Here is a 17,176-nt window from a genome sequence, read left to right on the forward strand (position 1 = left end):
TGCATTTAACTGCAACCCATCTCATGAGGTCAGATGTGAAAGTATTTCAAATTTTGGATTTTTCAGATTAGGGGCACTCATCCTGTATTAAAGCACTTGGGCTACCTTTAGTATATTTTGAAAACCTTTCTTTGATTCACTCTGCATCTCCCACCTCTAAAAAAAAAAAATCTCCTCCTCTACCACTTGTGCTGTCAGAGCATCTTGAATGTCTCTTCTGTGTACGTTTCTACATTCACCTCTCTAGACTGGCACAGAGGCCACCATCTCTTCATCTCTGTATGCCACCAGGTCTGGTACTTGGTGAGTTTTTGGCGAGCCTCTGCCAGGAAAACAAATATACGGCACATGATTAGTGTCTGGGCTCTAGTTTGGGTTTTTGCTAACTTCTATTTTGATAGCCTTTTGGTGAACTCTTGCCCTCGTTCTAGAATATGCTCTTTTCTAAGCAAGCAGTTCCCATCTTCACTTAGCATCCACACCCTTCTCTTGGAGCAAGGGAGCAATATTACACTAATAAGCATTCCCATTCTCAGAGGTGCCTTCCTAGGATGAGGTGTAAATTAATGCCAGCCTGACCACTCCAGGTCATTAAAGTCCAGATGGTGAATTTTGCAAGAAGAGCAACTGAACCCTACTGGCCTGGCCCTGGTCCAACCCGGATAATTGCCTCCTGCCTACACAATACCCACTTCTCCTTTCAGATGCAGAAATGGTTTTCACCTCATCGTCTTACAGCGTGCAAGGCAGGCTGTGCTGGCTTTTCACCCACTGCCGTTGCATGGATGCCAAAGAGAGGCACCATTCCTCTGGGGGTCTGCAAAGTGCTCTGGACCAAGAGGGGCAATATAAATCTAAGGGTTTCAATCATATATTTGGAAAAAATAAGACTTGGTCACTTAAGTGAAAACACTTCATCTGCCACTGCGATTTTTTTTTCTTTAAGCTACAGGAGTGTTCAAGAAGTTCATTGTACCTAAAAGGGGATTTGATTTGGACATGAATTGTTTTTGTTAGAATCATAGAAATACGGTTATCCCCTGTCTAGGTAGTCCCTGGATTGGGTCCACTTTTGACATGAAAGCTCCATAAAGCAGTCGTGGATGAGTTTTTGCTGGAGCAAATCCCATTTGTTATTATTGTGGAGGGAGACTGGAGAAGGCAGCAAGAGCTTCTAATGCCTGCCCAGCAAGCAACTGCCTGCAGCAGAGAGGAACTGATTGGCAGCATGGAGGGAAGAGATTCCACTGATTGTGAAATGTCCAGGGCCAAATGCCAAGGTTAGGAGTGTCAAGGGTTGATCTGATTGACACAAAGGTAAACAGATGGATCTTGAGGCACAAGCAAGGGAGGGCTGATTAGGAACAGCATTCCCAGCAGACCTGCAGGGAATGACTCTTCTGCACAAGATCATCCAGAGCATGCTGGATTCACTGCAAGGGGGACAAAGTTCCTAAAGTGGTTTGAGATTATGTATTGGCTTGCCAAATGCGAAAAACCTGTGGCTCAGAATTCTCTCCACCTCCCTTTGTGTCTTGGCCAAAGATAGGGTTTGTATGGAATGGGCTGAAGCATACTTTCTCCACCCAAAGAAACATCATGGGGCCTCAGAAGACCACGCACAGCTTACTGCAGGACCACTGGGGGCCCCAACTTGCCCACAAACACATTTTCTTCACCCATGGCCTTGGTTCAAACTGGACTTGGAGAAGCTTTGACTTACTCAAGCTAATACTTAGTAATAAAGCTTCCTGGGAAAGTAAGACTGCCAAAGTTTAAGTGGTGGGTTTTTATGACCAGGATTATGGTCCATTAAGGGACGAAGATGAAAACAGCAGCTTGTTTCATTTTGATCTCTTCTCTAGGCTGAACCACCATCCTATTTCCAATTAAATTTCCACAAGAAAAATGCTGACATTTCTCCTCCAGAAACAACCTTCCTGGCTCTTTTCCCAAAAACCCACCATGGTCTGAAGACACACGTTCCCAGCATTGAGATTCTGTGGCTTGGTTTTCTCCAAGAGAATCAATGACCTATAGTAAAGTGAGCTTTCAATTTAAAAAAAAAAAAAAAAAAAAAAACTTTTTTTTAGACATTCAGTCTGAATTGGAAAATAGAATATGAGAGTTCTGACCAGAGATCATCTTACTTTCCTTTGCATGGTGGACAATGTTGACATCAGCTACAACAGTGAAGCCACTATGACCATAAAAAGCAATCCAGCTCATGGAATGAGAATGAGCAGCCCAGGTCCTCCGTTCTCACACTAGCAAATTCCAACAATACAAGCCACTATGAATGGCAAAGAAGAGCGCCCTCCCTTCTACACATGGTTTAGTCATTTTTGAGATCAAGATGTGCAAACATCTTAAGGGCATTCTAGACAGATTCTAACAGATAAGAACACTGGCAGGAAGACAATAAAACCCCTATTAAATTAAACAACTATTTAATGGGCTTGGATCTGTCCTATCCTTCAAGGAATCTCAATGTGATAAGCTCTCTTTTGTACCTTCCCAATAATAAGTCAAAAAGTAGATTTGTAGCTTATGCCACAATAAATTTAAATCTAACCAAAGAGACCTCTTCTCTATATAAGGAATACCTCAAAGGCTACTCACAATGAAGTTCTAAAAAAAAAAACCAATGATAAAGTATTTTTATAAAAGATATTGAAGAGCCTGATCAAGAAAGAAATCTGAGCTGGGCTCAGTGGCACACACCTGTAATCCCAGCGGCTTGGTACGCTGAGATAGGAGGCTGACAAGTTCAAAGTTAGCATCGGCAAAAGCGAGGTGCTAAGCAACTCAGTGAGACCCTGTCTCTAAATAAAATACAAAATAGGGCTGGAGATGTGACTCAGTGACCCTGAGTTAAATCCTTGGTACCAAAAGAAAGAAAGAAATCTAGCGCCCAAGATGTTGCCGCAGTCTGGCTGGGCACACAATCACGAGCCACCACACAGCTTGTAGATTCAAACAGCAACTCTTTATTCCCGAACTCACACCAGCCATCTACAATCACGTTCTGGGGAAATCCACGTTCTCTGCCCAAATCCACCCCCACTGGGCTTCTGTCTCCCAAAAAATACTGTCTGAATCCTGTGAGAACTCAAGGGGAACTCAGGCAGCAGGATACGCCCTATTCCCAGCAGGAATAACCTTAAACCTTAAACCTGGAACCTAAACTGGGAACGCCCTAAACCCGGATTATAAACCGGGAACACCCTAAACCCGGATCCGCCCTGGTCCTTGAGCAAGGTCACCTACATGCAATGTCACTGCAAAATGTCCTATTTCCACGAGTCCTTCCACTAAGCAACATGGGGTACGCTGGCAAGGAAATTGTCATACCTACTTGGCTAATGGCTCCCAGCAAGATGTAGCCCAGTGGTAGAGTATTTGCTGAGCATGCATAAGGACATGGCTTCAATTCCCAGCAGAAAATAAAGACATCTGTTGGGTTGTAAAAAATAATAAATTCATTTTCAAGCAAAATGAAAGGCCCAACTTTTCCCAAGAAAGTGAATGAATATTTTCAGTGAGCCACGAGATTTCAAATAAAACAAAACAAAATGGAAGTTCTACCATCACCAGCTTATATGGGTCCAGTTCAGTCAATGCCTATTGGATAACACTCACCTCTTTATAAAGCCACAGAAGAAAAAGATCCTTCATGGACAACCAGACCTAATGTTTTTTACTGAAAAATTGAGGACAAATACAAACCCTAAAACAACTAAAATAGGAATCAAACTGTTTTCCTCCTCTCCCCCTCTTCCCAGGGCCCACTGCAGACTATATTTTCCCTAGATGATCACTTGGCTTGTCTCTGTGCAGGAAGGAGCATGAGGCATGATATTTCCATGGGGAAGATTTTTGGATATAATTTTTAACCCAAGCTTTAAGAACTTGAGGATGTGGATAATGTAAGTAATGGGGGTGTGGGGGGTCTATCTGTGGGCTCTGGGGCTTGGAGGAATCTCCTAGCTGGGAATTTCATGAGGAATTCCTCCTGAGAACTTCCTTTTTCAGACAGTGTGAAGATGGGGCAGAGCCAGTGCCCTAAGGTATACCACACCTGGGGTTGGATGCTATCAATATGTGAACTTGGAATTCATATTTACAGAATTGCATATAAACAGATAAACTGAAAATGGCAAAGGAAAAAGAAATCACCTGTCAAGCTACCATACCCCTAAGGAGAACTAAAAACTGCTGTTATTTCAGGGCAAATCCCTGAAATATTATTAGGAGGTCTCAGTCTACTCAGGCTACTATAACAATATGCCATAGACAGGGTGGCTTAAACAACAAAAAAATTATTTTCTCACAGTTCTGGAGCCTAGGAAGTCCAAGAGCAAGATGCCAGCAAGGTTGGGGTCTGGTGAGGGCTTTCTGTTTGGGTTGCAGAGATCTACTTTCTCACTGTGCCCTCACATAGTGGAGGTGGGAGTACCTAGCTTTAGTGTCTCTTCTAATAAGGACACTAATTCTGTAAGAACAGGCCCCATTCTCATGACCTCCTCTCCCCTGAATTACTTCTTTAAATGCTTCATCTCCAAATACAGTCATACAGTACATGTGAATATGAAGGGATGCAGTTCAGTCCATGAGACAGAGGTCATATTCAAAATATTTAACCACTGGACACTGCTGCATAATTTCTACCTTAAGACACTAGAAAAAGAAATATAAACCCAAAGGAAAAAAAATAATAGAGATCAGAGTGGAAATTAATGAAATAGGATGGAAACAAACAATAGAGAAAAATCAATAAAAACCAAAGTTTTTTTATTAGAGAAGATTAAAAAAACTAATAAACCCTTCACCAAACTAATAACAAAACAGAGAAATGACACTTTTTAACAATACAACGAATAAAGACATCAACATCACTTTAGATTCTATACATATTAAAAGGGCAATAAGGGCTGGGATTGTGGCTCAGTGGGAGAGTGCTTGCCTGGCATGTGTGAGACACTGCGCCACATATAAAAGAATAAATAAAATACAGATCCAATGACAACTAAAAATAAATAAATAAATAAACAAATGGACAATAAAGGAATTTTATAAATAACCCTAATAAGTTCAAAAAATTTATATTAAATGAAGAGATACTTGAAAGACAAAGCCCAAAAAATTAGTCAAGAAGAAAGAAATAATAGTAGCATTAAATCTACCAAAGAAATTGAATTTATAGTTTAAATTATTCCTAGAAAGAAAACTCCAGTCTCAAATGGTTGAAATGGTTATTTGTGATAAATTCTACTAAATATTTAAGTAATAAATAATTCCAATTCTACACAAATTTGGCCAAAAACCTGAAGAGAATTCTTCCAACCATTATAAGAGGGCTTTATTATCTTCATAATAAAACCAAAGATACTACAAGAAAAGAAAACTGCAGAAAAATATTCCTTAGGAACAGAGATACAAAAATGATAAATAAAACTTTGACATATGAAATCTAACAATGTATGTATAGATTTATGATTTATATAAAATATAAATTATATAACTACAGCGTGACCAAGTTAGGTCTATCTCAGGAATGAAAATAAAGTTGTCTTAACATTTGAAAATCAAACAGTAAAGTTTACCATATTAAAAAGTCAAGGAAAAAAAATATTGTCATCTCAATAGACACAGAAAAAGCATTTGATAAAATCCAACATCCATTTTGGATTTATTTTTTTTAAAAAAGCTGTGAAATTGCCAGGCGAAGTGGCACATGCCTGTAATCCCAGAGGCTCAGGAGGCAGAGGCAGGAGAATGGTGAGTTCAAAGCCAGCCTCAGCAATTTAGGGAGGCGATAAACTACTCAGTGAGACCCTGTCTCTAATAAAATACACAATAGGGCTGGGGATGTGGCTTAGTGGTTGAGTGCCCCTGAGTTCAATCCCTGTACCCCCCCCCCAAAAAAAAATAAAGCTCTAAAATCTAGGAATTGAAGGGAGTTTCCATTTCCTCAACTGAATATATGACAAGGTCGTCTTTGGAAAGCCTCAAATTAACATTGTACTTAGTGAAGAAAGAGTGAATGTTTCCCCTCAATGATCAGGAACAAGATGAGGACATCTCCCACCATTTCTATTCAGTATTGTCCTAGAGGTTCTAAACAATATGGGGCAAGAAAATTAAACTGAAGGCATGCAGATTAGAAAGGAAGAAGTAAATCTTCTGTTCATTGCATGAAAGTTCATTTAGAATCAATGAAATCTTCTGGGCAAGGTGGCATACGCCTGTAATCCCAGGGCTTGGGAGGCTGAGGCAGGAGGATTGTGAGTTCAAACCCAGCCTCAACAACTTAACAACTCAGTGAGACTCTGTCTCTAAATAAAATATAAGAAAGGACTGGAGGATGTTGCTTGGTGGTTAAGCACCCGGGGATTCAATCCTCCATATGGTGGGGTGGGAGCAAAATCAATGAAATCTACAAAAAAAAAAAAGTGACTAAAAGTAATTAATGAGCATAGCAAGGTTACAGGATAAAAGATCAACATACAAAAATCTTTATACTAGCTTTATAATAGCATGTCTTTATACTAGTTGGAAGTTGAAATTTCAAAAACAGTACCATTCAGTGTCAAAAAATTGGAAATACGAATAAATATGACAGAAGAATATACACTGAAAACTACAAAAATTACTGAAATTTTCAAGACATTAATAACCAGAGAGTCATACCTCGTTCATGGGCATACCTCATTTATGGGTCCAATGACCTCATGTTACTAAGATATTAATTCTCCCTAGATTGATCTTTGGATTTAACACAAGCCCTGTTAAGATCTCAGCAGCGTTTTGTTGTTGTTATTGTTTTGTTTTGTCTGTAGAAGTTGTTTGACAAATTGGTACTAAAATTAAGTTGAAAATGTAGAGGTTCTAGAATAGTTAAAGCAATTGTGAAAAAGAATGAAATTAGAAGGTAAATGCTATCTAATTTCAATATTGATAATGAAGCTACAATATGGGGACAGTGTGATAATGGTGTCATGTTATACAAAGAGATCAATGGGAAAGAAGAGAGAGTTCAGAAATAGATCCACACACATATAGACTACTATTGTGATAGAGGTGCAAAGGCATTCAATGGGAAATCATTAGCCTTTCCAACAAATGATGCTGGAACAACTGGATAGACATGTGTGAAATAGTAATAATAATAATGAACTTTAATCCATAATTCATACCATAGATATAATTGACTCAAAGTACATTATAGCCCTGAATTAAAATCTAAAACTATAAGATTTCTAGGAAAAAATACAGATAACAATTATTGTGATCTCAGATTAGGCATTTTTTTTTTTTTTTGTAGCAGGGATTGAACTCAGGGGCACTCAACCACTGAGCCACATTCCCAGCCCTATTTTGTATTTTATTTAGAGACAGGGTCTCATTGAGCTGCTTAGTGCCTTGCTTTGGCTGAGGCTAGCTTTGAACTCACCATCCTCCTGTCTCAGCCTCCTTAGCCACTGGGATTACATGTAGTGACACTAGGCTGGGCTAAAAATTTCTTACACATACAACAGAAGAATGATTCACAAAAGAAAACAATTGATAAATTGGATTTTGTCAAAATTAAAATATTTCATCCTTTGAAAGGCACAGAAGAATGAAAAGATGAACCACAATCACATAGAAAATATTTCAAATCATATATGTGATAAAGGATTTGCCTTCAGAATATAGAAATTTCAACATTCAATACATAAAAATGACCCAAAAAAGAAACAGATTGGATACTTCATTCAAAAATAAATGTACAGGTGTCAGATAGGCAAATGAAAAGATATTCAATACTATTAATCATTGGGGAAATAAAAATTAAACCATATGAGATATCACTATAAACCTATTTAAAGTAACTAAAATTAAAGACTGGTCATACTAAGTGTTGGATATGGAGCAAGTGAAAACATTACACAGCGAGTGGGAAGTAAAATGGTATAAACACTTTGGAAAACTGGACTTTCTTTAAAAGTTAAACACAAAGCAACTATAGCATCTCTTAGTTGTTTTTTGTTGTTGTTATTTGGTCTGGTTTGGTTTGGTACCTGGTATTAAACTCAGGAGCACTTAACCACTGAGCCACATCCCCAGCCCTGTTTTATATTTTCTTTGGAGATAGGATCTCACAGAGTTGCTTAGAGCCTCACTTTGCTGAGGCTGAGTTTGAACAGGCGATCCTCCCGCCTCAGCCTCCCAAACCATGGAGATTACAGGCATGCGCCACCCAGCCCCCAGTCCTTTTTTTTATATTTTATTTAGAGACAGGGTCTCACTGAGTTATTGAGGGCCTCACTAACTTCCAGAGGCTGGCTTTGAACTCACGATCCTCCTGCATCAGCTTCTCAACTTATAGGGATTATAGGCAAGCACCACCGCTCCCAGTCCTAGTTTTTCACTCAAGACTAAAGAAAGCATAAAGACAGACTTGTACACTAACATCCATGGCAACTTTGTTAAAGCCAGATACCAGAAACAATCCAAATGTCCATTAACAGGTGAATGGATACACAAATTGTGATAGAACAGACAAATACATAGCAATAAAAGGAATGAACTATTGAGATATAAGAACATGGAGGAATCTCAAATTCATTACGCTGATTCAGAGATGCTAAACCAAGACAAACAAAATGGGTACATATTGTGATTCCGTTTGGGACTGAATGCTTTTGTCCCCCCGCCAAATTCATATTTTGAAGCCTTAACCTCCAACGTGGGGGTATTTGAAGATGGGGCCTTTGAGAGGTAATTAGGTTTAGATGAGATCATGAGAGTGGGGACCCTCTTGGAGGTATTAGTGCTTTCATAATAAGAGACACCAGGGGGCTTGCTCACTCTCCTCATGCATTAACAACAAAAAAAAGTCACATGAGCATCTGAGCACACAGAGAGACACAGGCCTGCTGCAAGCCAAAAGCCAAGAGCCCTCCCAATGAAACCTGAATACCTGATCTTGGACTTCCAGCCTCTGAAACTGTTAGCCATCATTTATGTTGTCTATGCCACCCAATGTACAGCATTTTGTCTGCCCAAGCTAAGATAATACCATTTATACAAAACTATATAAAAGACAAACAAATCCGTCTTGCCAGAAAGCAGATCAGTGATTTCCTGGGGAGGAGAGGGCAACAGGAGGGGTACAGGAGAGAGATAACAAAAGGGTATCAGGAAACTTTGGGGGTTCTGGATGATAAGAATAGTTTCACATATATACATCAAAACATATCAGGTTGAAAATAGGTGCAGTTTACTATAGAAATTATGCCTCATTACAACACTGTTAAAATTTCCACAATGAAGGAGTTAATTTAGCCGTTACTGGCAACATAGTCTACCATAGATGAAGACACCACTGTTCAAGAAATAAAAACTGCTCCTTGATACATAAAGAGTGCTTAATTAATATATTTGGGATTAAGAATGCCTTGTGATAAAGAGACCAAAATGTTCTAAGACCATTAAGTTCTCTGTCATTCAAGGTCGTGCCCCCATAATTTGTCTCTTGGGGATACTGGGCCACTCTAAAATGAGATGATGATAACAAAATACCTGTTTATAGTTTACATACCATTTTACAAAGCTTTTGGTTTAGACCTAACATCTATCTTGGAGGTAAATAGTATTGTCTGTGTTTCACAGAGAGGAACAGATGTTCAAGGCAGGTAGGTCTGCCTAAGTCCACATAGCTCCTGTAGCACATGTGAGGCTGCTTCCCAGTCCACCTGATTCACAGTCTGCCCTTCCCTCCCTGCTCTTTATTCACCCCAGGGCCACCCAGAGTCAGACATCAGCAAAACCTTGGGTGATGAAATCCCCTACTGTGAAATCCCCTACTCTTACCTCCCCACACAAGATAAGCTCCCTACCCCAAGTAGTTACAGAACCAGCCCAATATCAAGATTTCAAGACCACAACAACAAACAAACTTGGTGTCCTCCCTTTGAAAGGGCCGCCCCATTGCAAGAGAACATTTCAGGATTTCATATGGGCTAAAAGGAGCCAACCAATATCTTTTAAAAGTAGAGAGAGTTAAGTATCTAGTTAGGATGATGAAATCCAACGAACATTAAACAGAAGTGTTTATTGAGAACCCAAAATGGGTTGGCTCTTAAACAAAACACAAAATCAGACCTAGATGTCTATAGAAAATGCAGCTGCTCACTGACTAGTTTATGAAATAAATATAAAAACAGACTTGCTCATTGTTCCAAGTAAAAACAACAGATACAGGCCCTTTTTAGACTGAAATTCATATGCCCTATTATTAAAGGCATTAATAGAAATGTTCCCTGAATGTTTACAAGGTGTTTACTCAGTTTCTATACTGAAAATCAGGACATCTTGGTACTGAAAATATTTCATGCCCAACAGTTATACAAAACCACTATTTCTTCAGTTTATAGCCTCTCTTAATCTCTTTGTGGAAATCTCCAGACCTCAACCACATTCCTTGAAATTTTACAGGGCACAAGAGGAACAGAAATCAGCTCAAAATGAATATGTGTATTCAAAAATGCATTGAGATTTTTCCAACTTTTCATGTACCTCATACAAATTAATCTTCTTAAGGGCCCTGGTGGTCTCTGAATCACTGCTCCACTTCCCCAATTCTCAGCACCCCCATTGTATTCTCTTGATAGGAATAACTGCCAGATCATTAGGGAAGAAAAAGTTTATTGAGTCCAAATCTGGGAGGGCCCCTGCAAGGTCAGGAACAGGTACCACCAGTTTTACATAATTTTCGCATCTGCACCAATTTGATTTAAGGCTGTAAGTAGAATATATTGGTGAGCATTGCATTATAAAAAGTGGTTTATACCATATTGTCTCATATTTATTACGATTCAGTCAAAAGTGAATTGTACACATGTCATCTACAATGAGCTGATACAACGAGGGTAAGAATCCTGGTTCTTGAAAAACATATTTGCTCTCCTTTCCATTGTCTTTAACGATTTATTTAGGTGGAAGAAATATTGCCTTAAAGTTAAAACTCTACCTTTTCCTGTGGCATTGATCACCAAAAAGAAAATACTAGAACAACAACAAAAAAAGAAGAAGAAGAAGAAGAAGAAGAAGAAGGAAGTTGAACTTGATGTATTAGAACTGTTTGCGCAAAATTTGTAAAATAAAGACACTATTTAGGATCTCCAAGAAAAAAATAAATGTGTAGAAATGCAGGATAAACCATTATAGAGTTTCAAGCTTCTAACAAAAACAAAAGCCAAAAAGAAAAAAAAAAAGTTCTTCACTCAACATTCCTTATTTGAATTTATCTCTATCAGGAGCTAGCAACATTTCAAAAGTTGTCCCCAGAGTTGGCAACCTTTGAAAAGTTGTCCCTGTGGCCTGTCCCTCAGGATGCATCTAGTATCCTTGAAGGGAATCGATACTTACTACACTCTCTCAAGCGGGATGGCAACTGAAAGTAACTTAAAGGTCACTGAAATCTTCTTTTTAGAAGGTAAATTGGACACTATTATTTTTTTCTCTACCAATCCTGTCATTATTTCTCACAAATTTAAAACTCGCTGTTGGCGTATCTCAATAGTCCATCCTAACACTCCAAGATCAACACACTGAACACTGGTGGGAGCTTCAGAACCCCTTTGAGACTAGAACCAGCTTCCCAGATTCTAGTTTATTCTAGAATGCAGTGGAACACTAAAAACAAAATAACAAAAAATTACTTCTTTATCAACTAATGTCATGAGAGAATTTAAGATTCCTGATAGAGGTCCCCTAGTAACTGCCTTGGTCAGGATCAGGAGATTGAGTATAATTTCTTCACTCAGTCCTTATGGAGGCTCATAGCTCACGGGCATACTCAATTCTTTTGCTTTGGTTTGGATTGGATTCTCTCCTTCTTACTATTCACCATGTGATTCAATATCCAAATGGCCTTTTTTAATATGTGTGAATAAAATAATATCATATCTAGAATTTGCTTCAAAATATTCCATGGATTAGGGGAAATTAGGTAACTATAAACAAAAAGACTGGCCATGAGCTAGTAATTTTTTAATCTGATTGATGGGAAAAAAAGACTCACTATATTTTTCTATTTTCATACGTGTTTAAAATTTCCCCTAATAAAATTTGTTTCACTATTGTCATTAAGAAGTATTATTGTGCCAGGGGAAATTTTGGTTTTTTAGTTGTTGTTTTGTCTTTTGCTTTGAAGAATTTACATATTGCTTTCTCTTGGACAGCCAGACGAATGGTCTAGGTGGATGTAGCAGGGCACCCCTTTTCAGAGTTGTGGTACAGACACTTTGTTAGACTCTAGATGGAGACTGCTGTTGATCCATGAGTCAGAGCCTATGCTAAGCCCTGTAAAACCCATTCTGTAGATTCTCTCAGGCAGAATTCCACCCATTGCTCATGAAAGGCTGCTTGGAGAGAATCTTGACCTTGAATCTCCTAACCTGAACTTGTAAGTAGCTCAGGTGAAGAGAAGCGGGGAGGGGGTAGGAGGAAAAGTGGCATGAGGATATCTGGCTTCCTAAGGGAACCCAGTTGAAAAGTGGGAAGCCAATCTATCAGCCTGGCAAACTATGAGTTAACCGGGGATATTTTAATTTGAAGCACTGAAAAACGGACACCCAAGAAAATAAGAGTATCTGGCAAATATATCTTGAATTAAAATGAATCTCATTTTACTCCTTTTCTCTTTCCCAGAACACTTCCAGGGGAAAAAAAGAAAACAAAACAAAAGACCTCTTTAGTTGGAGGGTCTCCAAGGTCTTCTTGATTTTCAAAATTAATCTCTCTCTGGATCTCTTATTAGAATGTGTAGAATGCAATTATTCCAGAATAATCTGCTTTCCAGGTCTCTGAAGCCTGGGATGTCCCTTTGTTCTCATGGCAGCTCAGCCCTCTGTAGACCAGCCTCAGAAAATATGCTGGTTATTAGAAAGAAACTGGGTGCCCTGTTCAGGCTTTGTGCCTCTATATCTCAAGTGTTTTCTCTGTAGTGTTGATACTAAAATTTACTTATTTGCATAAACCTAGAGGCATCAGCAAGCCAGGCCCTAACAAATCCTCATGCCTACAGTATTTGATGAAAAGGATTCTCATCACCTCAAGGAGAGCTCTCCAAATTTTTCTAAATCATCCATTCCATCAGTGGAAAAAAATATAAAACACATGTCCATATTTATTTACTTACAAATTATAAGCAAAACATAAATAAATATGCTTGTTTGACACAATTTTCTTATTATTCTAAGTAAGTAATAATTGTGTCAAATGAGTATATTTACTTAAGTAAATATAATTATATTTACTTATAATAATAGGAAAATTGTGTCAAACAAGTATATAATCGCGTGTCATGTTCTCTTCCAAGAACTTTGCATTTATTAATGCTCATTGATCTTCACAGGAACTCGGTTAGGTGGGCAATATTATTGTTTTCATTTTGCCAATGAAGAACCTAAAGCACACAGAGAGTAATTCACTTACCCAAAGGAACACAATTAGGAAGCTGCAGAACTGGAATTCAAACTCTGGCCATCTGATTCCAACTAGCTAGTATATGACAGAACAAACGGAGAAATAAGAGAAGGAGAGAGAAAGGGAAAAGCAAGGTGGGGGAGGATCACCAAAGGATGAGATTTTTTTTTTTTTTAGGTACATTAGGATGTCCACCACCTTCTTCCAGCCCCCATAATGTATCTTTTTGCACACTTCCAGCGGTGCCTATCCAGCTCCATAGAAGCTTAGACACCTCTAACCTAAATGTTGCTCTTTTGGAAGCTGGTAGAAATCCGTCTGGGAGGAGCTGTAGAGTCAGCAGCTTATCCCTGATACTCAAGTGTAACCAGGGTGACCCAGGACCTTGGATGGTAAAATAAGTTTATGTTTCATAATTGGTTGTCTTGATATGAATGTTCTTACTGTCTTCTGGCTGCATCTTTGGGCACCATTATACATTGCTCCTGTTCGTATTACAATTTATTCACTGAAGAGCTCTGTCCTGCATTGTCAAGGAAAAAAAAAAGGTGTTGAGTGGTCACTGCAACTCTACCTCAATGACCACCCTTAATCACTTGGTGTTGGTTTTGCTGTAGCTCCTGCTGCATCTCTATCACACAAAGCAAGCAACTTCCTTAGGGCCTTTGCATGAGCTGCTCCCTCAACCCAGAATATGCATTCCAGAAATTCACCAGCTTACAGTCATGCTTGGTACTGTCTCCGGGAACAAGCCTCCCCTGGCCACTTGGTCTATAATAGCACCTTCCTCCACATTTCTTAATTCTTATTGTCTTCAGGAGCTTTACCTCTACCCAATATCATAATATGCAAAGATATTTTGATAGATTATTTGATAGATTGATTTACCTTCCATAAGAAAAGGAAACTCCATAAAGATAAAAATATTCTCTAGTTTGTCCTATAGCTTGGAATACACTCCAAACAAAACAAAAGGATTATAAAACTCCTGCTCTATTCTGCCTACTTGGAAACTGTCCATATGACTTATTCTCAGGACCTACTACTTGCAAAAGTGAGCCTGCCCACTCCCCCTGGTCCCTCAATATACATATTACCACCGATATATGGAAATGAGACTACCACCTCAGGGTGAGGCTAAATGATATTAGCTGATCCACTGTCATTTGGCTCTGATACCTGTCACAGTTTGTGAAAGCCAAGATTTCCCTCTGAGTGGCACCGGTTCCTCTCTGCCCTGGCTCCATTACAGATTTTCTTCTCTGAATCCATCTCAAAGAACACTGGATTACCAAACACCCAAGGAAAGGCCAAGAACATTTCAGACATGGTAGAGGCAGATGCAGCCTTGTCAGCATGGAATGCCAGAGACGAGGCCAGGAAAAATGAAAAACAGCACAGTTTCAATAACCCAGAAAATTCCAGAAATCAGGTCATGCCAAAGGTGGCTTTTTAGTGAACACTAAATCAAATCATTTATTAACTGCTATAAGACCTTTGGAGGACAAAAGTATACCCACTGTCTCCTATCTGAGGATTTGTACACATATCACTTACGTTTTCATTTAGAAGCATGAAATGAGATTTTTAAAAAATAATAACATTGACCCTAAAAGTGACTCAAGTTGCAGCTTAGTAATTTGTCTTCATGATTTTGGAGAATTTATCAACCTTAAAGAGCAAGTTTAAAAAGTTAGGAGTGATAATGTTCTATTGGGAAGAACTCTCTTTTGAGTAAGGGATTCCATCTGAAATTTGAGAAGCAGATCAAGCTCCACTTTGGGCCAGGAGGCTCTGTGCCCTATGGGCTCTTCCAAGCACAGCACAGGATACTTCAAAGAGCACTTTTCATGGGCCCAAACAAATGGGTCCGTATGATCACTGGCGGCCAGTGAAAGAAGAAACCATAGCACTCTGCGGCCTTAATTTCCATCAAAATCAGTTTTTTTCTTTTTCTTTCTTTCTTTCTTTCTTTTTTTTTAGCTGGGGGCGGTGTGTGGAGGTGAGTACTGGGGATTGAACTCAGGGACACTCGGTGGACCACTGAGCCACATCCCCAGCTCTATTTTGTATTATATTTAGAGACAGGGTCTCACTGAGTTGCTGGTTTTGAACTCACGATCCTCCTGCCTCAGCCTCCCGACAGAATCATTTTTTTTTCTTGCACACCCAATCCTTTTTGAGATTCTAGCCAATGGTGAGAACAAAGAAGAAATAGGGAAACTTTTCAGAGTGGGAATCTGAGGCTATAAATGGGACCAGGAAACATTTTTATCAAATTTTTATCACATTTTATGACAGATGGAGCTCCTGCCAAGTATACATCATTTTGGATGTTAAAAACTAAATTAGTTTAAGGAGACTGGATAGCCTATGTTTTGAATGAAGATGAAATGTCTAGATGCATGGCTAAACAAAATGTGGTATATCCCATACTATGGAATATTATATAATATAAAAATGAATGGAGTACTGTTATATGTTGCAAGGCAGATGAACCTTGAAAACATTATGCTAAGCAGAAAAAGCCAGTCACAAAAGTCTACATGTTATATGATTCCATTCACATGGAACGTCTAGAATAGGCAGATCTATATACATAGAAAATAGATTGGTGGTCACCTGGGGCTAGAGTGGATGAAAGGGTGGAGGGGGGTTGATAACTAAATAATAAGAGTTTGTTTGGGGAGTAATGAAAGTGTTTAAAATTGACTGTGGAGATGGTTGCACATATCTGTAAATTTGCCCAAAAGCCTCAAATTTAGACACTTTAAATGAATAAATTCCATAGTATGTAAACTGTATTTCAATAAAGCTATTTTTAAAAAAACAAAGCAAGAGAAGATGAAATACTTAGTCTGCACATGCCATCGTCAGTCTTTCAACATATCCTAGAATATTGATTCCAAACTGTGCATTGGGCAAGAAATTAACTCAGCGCACTGTAGAGAGAACTTAAAAAATAAAATAAAATAAAAGAATAGAACATAAAATATCAGAGTACATTGCAAAGAGTAAAGGTGTATATCATTTCATGAAGCTTTAATTTTCATTTGGAATGTGGATACTGCATTGCAGGGTGCTAAAAACCTACAACAGGTGTCTTATGAAGAGTTCCCAATCAAGAAAACTACTCTCTTCACATGTCTCACCAGCCAGTGGGAGTCTATAGCACAACCCTAGACAGCTGAAGTGTTGCCGATTTACTCATCAGTATTAACAGAGTCAAAGCTGTCATCTGATGTTTTCTTGTATCACCTCCAGTACCAGCACACTTGGCATAGGACACAGCAGTCCAGACTCTGCCATCAGTATTAATGATAGACAGAAATGTCTTAAACTGCCAATCATTCTGCCAGTTCCTCTTCTAGCATGTTGGGCCATCCTCTTTCCCCTGCAAAAAACTCAAGCTTACTGATAACATGGGGCCCATGCCATCAAACTGAGGAAATAGCCTCTCAGAACTCAGTTGCTCCTGGGAAGCCCCTGGTTATTATTCATATTATCATTTTATGGACTTGATAAATGTCTTTTGGCTCTCCATTCTGTGCCTGAAGCTTGGGCACACATTAATGAGCAAAGACAGGCCTGGCCATTGTCCTTCCAAAGCCCACGACCTTATCACATGTCAGAATCCAGTTGTCAGAAAAGAGGCACAGGGTCAATTTCTCCACAGAACTCCCACGCACTTGCCAGC

Source organism: Marmota monax, unplaced genomic scaffold (genome assembly GCF_021218885.2).
Source record: "Marmota monax isolate L192 unplaced genomic scaffold, Marmota_monax_Labrador192_F-V1.1 WCK01_AAM20220418_F8-fsc00057, whole genome shotgun sequence".
NCBI lineage: Eukaryota > Metazoa > Chordata > Mammalia > Rodentia > Sciuridae > Marmota > Marmota monax.